Source organism: Stegodyphus dumicola, chromosome 10, assembly GCF_044657685.1.
Source record: "Stegodyphus dumicola isolate Sdum_Otavi_A_Nest chromosome 10, ASM4465768v1".
NCBI lineage: Eukaryota > Metazoa > Arthropoda > Arachnida > Araneae > Eresidae > Stegodyphus > Stegodyphus dumicola.
Window position 1 is genome coordinate 172,627,843 of NC_140777.1, and position 12,514 is coordinate 172,640,356.

General features: G+C 34.6%; 1 long non-coding RNA gene across 5 annotated transcripts in view; it reads right to left on the reverse strand.

The window, feature by feature from the left end:
• LOC146995202 (uncharacterized) overlaps positions 1 to 12,514 on the reverse strand; it is a 431,299-nt gene that overhangs the window by 300,684 nt on the left and 118,101 nt on the right. For 3 of the 5 annotated variants that reach the window (XR_015043714.1, XR_015043718.1, XR_015043716.1), the window contains exon 2: positions 1,606 to 1,709. This is a non-coding gene — a long non-coding RNA (uncharacterized LOC146995202). The remainder of the gene's footprint in view (positions 1 to 1,605; positions 1,710 to 12,514) is intronic. The other 2 variants (XR_015043715.1, XR_015043720.1) reach the window with 1 other exon arrangement.

Sequence of the window (12,514 nt, forward strand, 5' to 3'; positions counted from 1 at the left end):
TGAAAAGGGAAACCTTTTCTCGAAAATATTAAGACGAATATTTGAGGTGAAAATGCACTTCCGACCGGAATTAATTCGCGCAATTAGCAGTTAGATGTTATCTTTCTGTAGCCATTTGAAGCCGTGATTTTGAAGCGAACATCGATGGCGAGGATGGAGTAAGATAGAAAAAGGAGGCAAAATGCTTCGTGCATTTTGCCTCCTTTAGAACAGTTTAGAAATAGTGTGTGAGTGGATAATGAAAGCATAGATTGAAAGGAGTGACTTCATGACTAATAATAAAAGCATGGAATAAAAAATAACCTCAAAAAACCTGACATAATTTTAAAATCATTAAAAAATATAGTATATCTAACAATCTAGATGGAACGAAAGATGATTATTTATGGATCAGAATGATTATTTATGGTTTATAGATCAGAATAATTAATCGTGAAGATGAAACTAAATTTGATGATGAGCATGAAGATAAAACGGAAGACGAATATGAAGAACTTTTTATATTATCAGATAAGGAATTTTTTTTTTTTTTTTAAGTAAACAGCATTTAGGTGCATGTAGAAATGTAACTGTTATATGCTCATCTTTTCCTATTTTTAAATCTATCATTTTTATATCCGACGTATAACAAGCGCATATAAATTTCGATCTTACATTTTGTATTAAAAATGCGCGCTAGACGCCGGAATATAAGGTAGTTTAAAATTAGCCCTTCTTAATTAAATAATATTGTATTGCTCTATTTTGAAATCAAAGTTAATTTAAAAAGTAAGGCAGATTTTGATAATGTAAACAAAATGAATGCTTTGAACTGAGTTTTATAAATTTTACTTTTGCGTCATGCTGTCGATACATTGAACATCACCTTTAAACTACGAATAATACGATACCAAATATTTAATATTTCACTATTTCTTCGATTATATTTCTAGAAAATATGCAGTCACTCATTTTTCAGATTAACAAAAGTTTCTTTTCGCCTCCAAATAATAATCTGTGCAAACAACATAAATGTTTCAGTTCAAATATTGAATATGATTATGAAATGAAAACGAATTAAACAAAAAAATTAAATTTCTCTCAAAGCAATGAATTAAAGGTTTTCATAAATCATATACGATATTAAAGATGTTGTAAGATAAACACTTTTGATATCACAGATTGCAAATGCCTAGTTCTTGACGACGATAAACAGGATAAAGGACAGTTTCAGTTTAAAACCCAAATAGTAAATCAAGCACTTTAGCAATATAAATAACAACGTGCTTGAGAGATTCTGGGGCAAGGGAAACCATTTTATGTAAGTTGTAACGTTAATGAAATAACGTAAAATTATCAACCCACATTTGAATTTATGCGAGGTGCCAGATGCCTTCTGACTGCGTTAATGATAATAATAATAATAAGGCTTCCTATACCAAAAACTACAGATAGATGACTGTGATTTGGATTTTTTTAACCAATTTATTTGGAGAAAAAAACATTCTTGTCAGAACGAAGCGGAGCATTTTAAATTAATTGTCTGAATAGGAATCTAAATTCGATGTTTTAAATGAGCTAGCAATTTCATAATCGGTGTAAATTGAGGTAATTGTTTTTACTTACTTTAGAAAAACTATTTTTCAGTTTCTTTATTCCTGGATCTAGATTTCGAGATTCTGGGCTTATTTCAAATCCATAAAATTCAATCATATTCATCTGTGCTTCTGCTGAAAAAAAAAGAGAATATTTTCTTTTTAAAAAAAATCTGTTAGCTTTAACAAGAAAGAAAGGTGTTGAAAAATAATTACATCAAATTCAAAAGAACACTCTTTAAATTTTACCAAAATAATGCTACAATAAATACCAAAATTAATAATAATAGAAAAAAATTGTCATAGAATATTTGCATGCGAAGAGTACAAAAATTTAGATTTATTTATCGATATAAAATATCTTTTTAGTCTAAAAATGTTTTAAAAAATCCCGCTTTTGAGGACTTTTCTAAGAGAAAAATAAAACATTCTCTGTATCTTCTCTGTGAGGACAGAAAAAGGAAAAAAGAAAACATTTTCCCCTGCTAACTTCACCCATGCATTTGTTACTAACATTTTGCTTTCAAAACTGTGGAACAACACCAGTCAAAAGGTGGAGGGCAGACACTATTTACATGCTTCCCTCCTATAATATAAAAACGTAATTACGGCACTTTGTCCCATGGCAAACAAAACTGAAGAAAAAAAAATGTGTTGAGTTACAAGAAGATTTTAAAATTGCATTCAAAAGCTGCTTCTCCGGGAACATCTAGGTAAAAAGATCTAAATCGTATTCAGGTTTTATTTTATTTTGTTCTACTTTTTTGTGTATGTGTATTTTTTTGTCTTATCGCAAACTTTACGTTCTTTTTTCCTGTAGCGCACGAACAAGCTGGGCTTGTTCGTTTGCAGACGCAAAGGGGGCTCGGTACATGTTTGTAGGTCACGCTATTGCATCTTATAGGATTCTCCTGTGCCCAGATATGGGGGGTATTTTTTTATTCGTTCGGTACATATACAATATTTGAATACTTTTGGTTAGGGGGGATATTCCGCCGCCTTGACATCTGTTTGTTTCCCGCGCTTTCTCCTTTTTCCTGTTTCTTCCCACGTGAGCTTCTCTTCAAATCCATTTTCATATCTCCAGAGAAATACCGGGAAAAAAAAACTGGGTAGGTTTGATGATTACATCAAAGCGGCAAAACTTCTAAATGGGGTTGAAGTTTGAATATACAGACTTTTGTCATAAACTTCGAAAGTTTCGTTTAGAAAGTAAGGAGGAGTTCAAACGTGAAAAATTCCTCTGAACTTCGCGAAACTTCAATACTGGTGGTGCAAACTTTTCAGAAAAGTTTTGGAGATCACATTAAAACTTCTACAGTGAGTTACTCGCTTTGAAAAATAGTACTTGCCTAATGGAAGAAAGCTCTCAAAACTCAAAATAAATTACACAGTGTAGAATATAAAACCCATTTGATCTTACGAAGGCGTGTATTTTTCATTAAACAAAATCAATTTTCGCTTCGGAATCTCTTCTTAGCTCCATATATTCTTCTGAAAAAAAAATTGGCATTGCTATTGTCCGTGAACGCTCATGTATCTTCAATGAAGTCTTTTTATTTAGCGGGAATAAGTAAGCCCCCGACTCTCTAACGAATCAATAAACAAATGCGTTAAACTCACTACTACAAAACTACCGTATGAATTTCATAAAATGAGAATGGAAGAATTAAAAATTAGAGAATAAATCCAAATTTGAAGTTGCATATTCATTTTGAGACTTGACGATAAGATTGAAGGAAGATTAAACGAAATTAAATGAATAAATGAATAAATTTGCTTTGGAAAATAACTCAAATTTTGAGCACCAATGAGCAATAAAGTCTGTAGAATCATTAGGTTATTTTGATGCTGTTGGAGACGAGAAATATTAGCAACGTCCTCGCCGGGACTCGAACCTGGACTTCTCGAATAAGCGCCGTGTGTGAAGGCATGCAGAAAGGAAGTAGAAAATACCTTAAAAGTTAACAAAATAGTACAACTAATGAAATTAAACAAAAAGTTCATGCACACAATGTTTCGGGTAAACGTATTGTTAAATATTAATAACTATGGGAAATGGACCTCGCAGGGTCACACTTAGAACATCTGTAGAAACTTGGATAACTACAGTTTCACGGTAAATTTGGTTTATCAAAATAGAATAATTACAGCGTTCACAGTTGTGCTTTATTTTGGTCCCATTCAGTATGAAACAACCTGCATATTAATTCCTATGGAATTAAATGAAATCTAATTAAAGTTGAAAGGAATTAAATCACAGAATCAAACAAAGTACTTCGTGACAATGAGTAACACTTAAGTTAATTAGATTAATATATAAATTACTATTTAAATTATTGACGGATTAATTACTGTTTTAGTGTAAAAAAGAAACCGGAGTTTCGCTAACAAAACTCTTAACTCACCGTACTGCAGTGCGGCTAGTTAAAACTGCAGTCACTATATTGTCTATGGACAGTATTGTCCATAGACAATATGGTTGGGGGAAGTGACTAAGACTCCAAACTAAGGGTATATAGACCCCAAACCAAGGGTATATATCTCGCTCGTTTTCCTTGGCTGTATGTATATGTCCTGTATGTTCTTGCAGATGAAATATTGTCTATAGCGTGTGATACACTGCCCCCCTGAGCAATTTTTGGTCAGAAAATACATAAGTTCGACTATTCCAGCTATTCGGCTATTTCGAGCAAGTGTCCGAACATCAAACAACAACAAAAACAAAGGAAAAGAAATTCAAACACATTTATCGAATTTGGCTAAATCGAAAACCTGAGATACGATGCTGAAATCATCATATTTATGTTTATTTGTCTAATTATTCGTTAATAATTGAAATCATTTAACTTAAAACTAAAAAAATGTCCTGAATTATACAGATTAAAAAATTCTCTCGATCGGTATATTTCAAAATCAAGTTGAGTTTGAGCTTCAGTACGCAGATAATTTGCCCGCATATTTCCAAAGAAATGCAGAAAGTATACTACGTAGTAGCCTTTCAAAGCGGCCGTCACACAAAAGCTGCCTTTTTCACATAAGAACCCATTCTTCTAATGTACGAGGTGGGGATACGTGTAATGTCACCAGAAAAGGCGGCAGAGGGCATGATTAGTTGTTTGCCGACTTCCCCTGTCTTTAATCCACTTTCTGGGCCTCCCTCAATTGCCCATTACCGCTGCTTTTAATCCAATTGCAAGGGTTTTTACGCCACCACCTAGCTCCCCATCCAATTTATTGGAAATGCAATGGCTGACTGCGGACTTTCTCTTTTTTCTAACTGTCTCCTTTTCATGAAGAAAGGAGATTATCTTGTGCCACTTGGTACCAATCTCAGAAATGTGCCTCATTGTAATTCTAAAAGATGACAAGTTTCTGAAGTATGAATTTTCTCTGTATAGTACATAAATAGAATTGTCTAGAATTCTTTAGTCTAATGTTGTTGTTGTCTTGTCCATGTATTTCATGGAAGAATGGTTGCCAGAGCCTCGAGGAGCTTAGACTTCTACTTTCCACCCTAGCTTTGAAGAAGAGCACCCTAGCTTTGAAGAAGAGCATGGTCCGATGATCTTTCACCCCTCTCCTCTGCCACCTAACCACACGAGAGGACTTTCGACTCGCCATAAGAGTGCCCCCATGCCACAAAAACACCATGCATTAACAAACATCCATGCCTTCTCCGGGATTCAAACCAGGCTTTTCGGTGCCGCAGTAGGCTCTCTTAACCATTATACCATCTGGGCGGCCTGTAGTCTATCCTCAGTCACAAGTGATATCATGTAACTCAAAAGAGGGTTGTATTATGAAGTTTACATTAGATTATAATTCATCCACCGATCAAAATCAAATCCAGCAATCGTTTAGGTGAATATTGACAGAACCTGTTTCTCTCTTCGGCAAAGTAGCAATAAAATAGTATTTCACTGAAAGAAGACTCTGAATTCGAGTTTATTCACTGCCGGCTGTTACAATTGCACTCATTAAAATGTAAAATCATTGAGGAAACAAAGTCGACTGATAATACTGCATTTGGTGACGACACATTCTGTTTCAAAATAAAAAGGTGGGGGAAGACGAATTCTTCACACCAAGTTTAAGCTTGTGAAGCGTTTCAATATATAATATGGTTGGGGGAAGTGACTAAGACTCCAAACTAAGGGTATATAGACCCCAAATCAAGGGTATATATCTCGCTCGTTTTCCTTGGCTGTATGTATATGTCCTGTATGTTCTTGCAGATGAAATATTGTCTATGCTATCATTCAGATAATAATATTCAGGCAAGAGTTATCCAGATCTTGTCCGACTTCAGATGGACAATGGTTGCAAGGCTCGCTGAAGAAATAAACTTGATTAAAATTTTCTGCTTCAAACTCTCTTTTTCCTTAAGTTCTTTCATTCTTTTCTTCAGTTCCATTTATGCATCGATTTCAGTGCTCAAGAAGTAATTCGTTCCACACAGATTAAAGGAAATCGTCTGATATCACTGTTTAACATCACAGTTTCCTAACTTTTCTGACCCATTTTCCCCTTTTCAAAGATTTAGTGTCCTCCTTCAAGTCTTTTTGACCCATAATCTTCCCAAAACATGGTATTTTAGGTATATTTTGAATGTTATTTGTAGGCACTTTGAATACGTATTGAAATTTTCATGTGATTGTTTCTTTTTCACGGCGTCGAATAATTAATAGGTCTCTTCATGTGTTTTCCTAAAAGACCGGTAAGGATTGAACATGACTCAAAGCAATGATAGTAATAAATTTAATAATTTTTTTTTTTTTTTTTTTTTTTTTTTTTTTTTTTGAATACGGCACTCGCAGAGGTGGAAATTTAAAGACCATGCTACTTGGCCTACTGAGGTCTTGTTTGTATAAGCTTATATTGAAAGCTTGTAATCTGCGTTTTGCTGTTTCTTTGAAATAAAAAACGAACTTTTCTTGAATACAAAATGTATCAACATGTATAAAACATGTGTGAATGTTCAGCTAGCATGATTTGGTAGACGATTCTTACAAAGACTGCAGTGGTTGTATAATCAAATGGGTATTTAAATATTTGTTTAAAAAATGTTCAAGGAATGAAATTTTTCGAGTATATTCTTATCGCTCATTCCTTCCTCAACCCTTTTTTGCTTCCATACGGATCTAAAGTCTACCTCAACAGTTACTAGCGCTCATACGGAAGTTACTGATGAATCTAAGAAACTAGAAACCTTTTAATTGCATCTACGTTTATTACGTTGGTTACAATTTAACCTCCGAAAGAGGGTTCCATGAGTAAACTGTTAACCTTTATTCTGAAGATACGTGGGAACCATTCTTATCGCGCCGATAGACACTCGGATTTGCTCTGCGATCAGTTTCGCAGGAAGAAAAGATGTGAGTATTTTAACGATTTTTATGAAGTTTGTATCCGCAGTCAGAGGGTCAAAGGAATAAGTACTGTACTGTGCATGTCAATTTTTACATTGTTTTCTATTATTATTGAGAACAAGAGCTTGGTGAACGGAAATTGACGCTTTCAACAAGCTTTTTCAGTTCGTTTCTAGAACTTGGCGAAAGACAATCTCGTAATTTTTTAGTAGACTGAGCTATTCCTTTAGCTACCATATACAAGTAGCTGCCTATTAATTCTAAATCGAAATTCTCTGCGAAGTTAATTTTATTGGCTACGTTGAAGAGCCTGTAGCCATTATTTTACCGTCGTTCCAGTCATTATTTACATTCATTATTAATACATTGTTAAAATTACCCACCAGCGGCCGATCGGCAAAATCGTTGAACACTGGTATTTCCAACCTGGGTTCGATTCCAGGGAAATGGGCTGGCTGCATAGGCGTTTTCGCGGATTTCCACACGTGTAACTTGTATATGAGCCAGTTCCTTTAAAAAGTCCTCCCCGAAGGCCTTCCCTCCTATTCTGCAGATAGCCCTAGTGTGTTTTGCCATAATAAATCAAATCGTTTGCAAAAAGAAAAATTTGAAGATATCCTGTATGATAATTTGGAATTTTTAATAAGTGTTGTTTATTAAATCCTCCATAAACATGAAGGAACAATGTATGAATTGATATAATATGTACATATTTACGTGTGGTTAGGTTAGGCCTTTTGAATCAAAGCACAGAGATGATGACTGCATGAATTGTTTTTAAGGATCACTGGGTTGTAATATCGTTACACATAAGGAATTAAAGTTCCGTGCAACCAGTTCATGAATTTATGAATAATGTAACCATACACGCTATATGAAATACAGGAAAAATAATGGTTTAAAAAGCACCTTTTTTATTGCAATATTCATGCAAATGTTTATAAAAAAATTTCAGTGAGATATATTTTAAATCGCATGAATTACGAATATTACACGTTACATTATTTTCAAATGTTATTAAAAGATAAAATAGCGACTTAAATTATTAAGACTTACAACTGCTTTTAAATATCTCAATTACGTAAGCAATATTCTGCTTTAGTTTGAAAACCAAATTAATAAGTTTACGAAACGTCGAACAGCAATATTTCTGAAAATTTACAATCTCTAGTCCATTTAGAGGATAAAAGGTTACGGGTAAATGAAGAAGACAACGTAAGGCGGAACGCAGTGCAAAACATCGTGGAAGAAGAGAAAGCAAGGAGAAAATGTCGCACCTTTAAAACATTGTGGTATAAATACAGTGGTAGAGAATAAAGTGGAGCAAAAACTCCCCAAATTTCTTCGGATGAAACAGCATGACAAAAAATAAAGCACTCTCAAATCATCGAATGATGAAGGTCGCAAATCCTTTATAACCTATGTTTCCTGACTGAAAAATTTTAAGTGAAGTTTTGCGTAATGGTTTGTGAGCAAGCACAAGCATAAATAAGTAATATTTTGATTAAATATCTACTAGAAATAATTTCCATTAGTAATATTTATACAAAACCAGAAATCGGTAAAAATCAATGCTTTCATATTTACTTGTTTTGAAGCAAAGTTAAAGACAGATAATCTGTAACCGTAATTAGATGTGTGATAATGCAGATCTGTTACTAATGAAATAAAGTGGGGATAGTTGCTTCTGAGATTGAAACGAGGTGTATGTTTTGGTTGACGACAAAACCCCCAGTTTGTTTCTCAAAGTCACTTTAAGTAGCCGTCCCATTCTTAGTGGCAACTTTCAAAGACTTCTCAACAACCCATCATTTAGCTGTCACGTATTTAACTCTTAACATGACAGGCAAAAAAAAAAAAAAAAAAAAAAAACTGGTTTACGTGTAGGGGAAGGAAAAAAAAAACTTTTTATCATTTGTTACGCCTATTACAGCACAGGGCATGCCGAAGAACGTGAATGGCAGCTTCAAATCGTGTGCTTCACTGTCTTCTTTGCTAACTGGTCATTACAGCTTTTCGCAAGTGATTTTTTCCAATGGAGATTGACGGATCAATTGCTCTGTCTCGTTTTTGAATAATATGCGTGAGCTGTCCAGCAGTTGTCAAAACATAAAATGATGCAATGGGCAACTGTGCAGCAAACAAAAGATAACTGCAGGTGAAACAAGACCACAACAGTCGACGATGCTCTTCGACAGCCCTTCTGGTTGAAATTTGGATTGGTGTTTATTGGATGTTTTACACAAATTTTCTCTCAAATCCAAAGTAAAAAGGCGCTTCACAGATAATGCAAAAGATCACTCAGATGAAGATTTGAATGTCAGGAATAACTTAAATTAATAAAATAAAAATAAAAAAAATCTTGCTCTCTGTTTCTAGTCCCTCAGATAGCGTTTGAGGCTAAAAATGAAGCTACAGCTAATTCACGAGGCGTGAGATCTATCATTTGGCATTCAAAATTTTAAAGGCACGTTTTTTATCAGTCAGCAAATTAGGCTTGTCTGAATGTGAATTTGAATAAAAATTTCTCTGCTCCACTGAAAAGCACTCTTTGGAGGGAAAATTGCTTGTATAAAAGAGGAGAAAATGCCTGCTTATAGCTTTCCAGTTTTAAACTGCAAAGTTTATGCCATTCCTCCTTTAGTTAATTTACCCATGCTTATGACAGGGACCAAATGAAGTTCTAAAATATATACATTAGACAATAATTTTTGCATAGACAAGAGCTTATTCTTTTATCTACAATTATATCACCTGCGGAAAGTAAACTCATAAAAAAGGCTTTACTTTTTTATAATATTTTTAAAGTTTTTGATTTACACCGTTTTACATTCACTAAATAAACAAATAAATAGAAATAAAAAGAAAGATACTGGCATCAGAGTGCGGATTCTCAACAGTATAATGTTTAAATAATAAAGCCTGAGTGGTTAAAGCAGCAGAGCACAGGTAATTAATTTATAGAAACCAAAATTTTCACAGCATGAAACATGAGAAATTAATTGCACCCTCACCGAAATTTGAACTACGAATTGCCACTTGCTAAATGAACTTTCTGATCACTTTCATCAAGTCAGCATACTCGGAGGAGGAAGATAATTCTTTACAAGTTGCCTTTCGCCTTCTGTTGCCAGTAAAGGAATGGTTTAGGTTAGGTTATTTGAATAAAGCCCACGAGGGCCATCTTCGTAGGAGGAGGAATGCCTTCGTGGGGGACGTTTCTGAAGGAAATTAGCTCAGATTCACGATGCCCATGGAAAAGCCACAAAAACCAACCATGCATCCAGCCCGCTCGCCTGGGATCGAACCTAGGTGGAACTCCAAAGTTTCAGCGGTCTTAAACACTCGAGTAGTGATGGTTGGTTTGCTTTGGGTTATGTGATTATGGCAAAGCCTCGAGGGCTATCTGCCTAAGGGGAAAGATGCCTTCGTGGAGGACGTTCTAAGGAAGACTGGCTCGTATATACGTTACACATAGGGAAAACCACGAAAAGTCCATGCAATCAGCCCATTCGCCGGATTTGAACCTCGGACCGAATTACCAGCGCTACAGTGGTCTTCTAACTCTGTCAACTCCCAGAACCCTTAGAACTATAACTTTTTTTTTCAGAGAATTCTAGCCCACCTCTAGAAAAATAGTATATCTTAAAATAATATTTAAAGTAGATCAACGCGTTTTTAGGTACTTTATGAAACGTTTCTCAAAAGTATTGCACTTTTTATTAATAACTTTTAATATAAAATGAATATAATGTATTCATTAACAGCATTAAGTAGTGCTTCAGGCGTCACTTTTGCGTTGTATTAAGTGAGAACGCCGAGCTTGCAGTTTTTTATACAAACTGTCGAAGTCTAGATCTACTGATATTATCTGCAATCCTATTTCATATTACTTGTTTAATTTGCTTCTGTGTTTTGTTTTTAATTGTTATATACTTTGAGAGATATTTTTCGCTTAAGTACGTTGCTCCGAATAGTATTAAAATGTTTGAAAAATATTTTTTGCACACACATCGATTGAACAATGGAAAAATCGGAGCTACTTTCGTACGGACGTCATTGCTGACGTCGGCAGCCCTCACACGAAGCTTCTGGTTAATTTTCAAATGTAACTAAATGTGTCTTTATATCTTTCAGTTAATAAACACTAGTCAATTAACGCTAGTGCTTTATAATTTTCTTGCGGAATTTTCATTTTGACTCGTTGCACCCCTCGTTGAACTCGTTGAACCTCGGGGTTCCGCGGAACATAGTTTGAAGTCCACTGCATTATAGAATATAAAAATCAAATTATCTACTCGGGGCTTTATAACTGGAATATTAGAAAACTACCTTTTTAAAATAATTTTTTCCGCTAACTAATAGTTATGATTAAGCAAAGAAAAAATAATCTGTAGACATACGATGACAGAGCTAAGAAGCAAAAACAGTAATGAAATTCTCAGTTCACAAATAATGCCAGTATCAGTACACAAATAATGCCACCCAATGGAATAATGGTTAGCGACTCTGACTACCGTACCGAAAGATCCGGGTAAGAATGCCGGAGAAGGCATGGATGTTTGTAAATGTATTTTCGGCATGAGGGCAGTCAAAATGTATTTTTTTTATTTTATGTATTATTTCGCTTTTTAGTATTTTACTTCTTATTATTTTTAGTCTTGCTATTTAGTATTTAGCCCTATTTTAGATATTACTTTTACTGTTTTATCAATCACTTTGTTAATTGCTCATATATTGCATTGTACTCATTTATTGTTTACGTTGTGAATTCACCTTCTGTAACCACCTATCCATAACTCTGTAAATATGTAACTGAAATTGTTCTCGCCCGCAAGCACCCTTCTTCTATCACTGCACTATCGTCTCGTTCAGCATTTGTTTGCATTGCCCCCAGCACTCGTCTTGAGCACATATGTATATATAAGTGTGTTATGTTGATCAAGTTATTTCCGTCAGCGGGACTACCTGGCCGATATGCTAACTACCCAGTGGACCGGCTGCCTCGCTGTCGGTGGAAAGAAAGAAAGTCTAAATGTATGGTGAATCCAAAGTCCTCATGTGGTTTGGTGGTAGAGGAAGAGGGGTGAGAAACCCTCGCACCCATTCCCCTGGATGCTATCTCTCAAAAGTGGGGGGGGGGGAGCTAGGCAAAATCGTATACTATCACCTATATGGTGGTGAAGGCTTTTGCCAATTACAGATGTAATCTTGTATTCCATGTCACGATAAATTTCGTGGGTTTGTTCTTATCAGGTCATTTGTGAAATAACGTTAAATAAAGAGGAAATAAAAAAGAAAATCTGAAAGGTTTCACATTTTAAATTACCTCAAAAGGGGTGTTTTTTTTTAACATTTTGTGTGTTACCTTTATTTATTAAATATCATGTTCTTCGCACTTAAACCATAAAATTCAGTTCAACAGCAATATCGCAAAATAATTTTAAATTGAGCATATCTTTAGAATTTCCGATATACAGTCTCACGCGCTGGAGATAAAAATGTTATTTTCTGTACAACATTGCCATGGCTCGCTTAGAAATCCTGGAGTTTGTTAATCAGAAATTC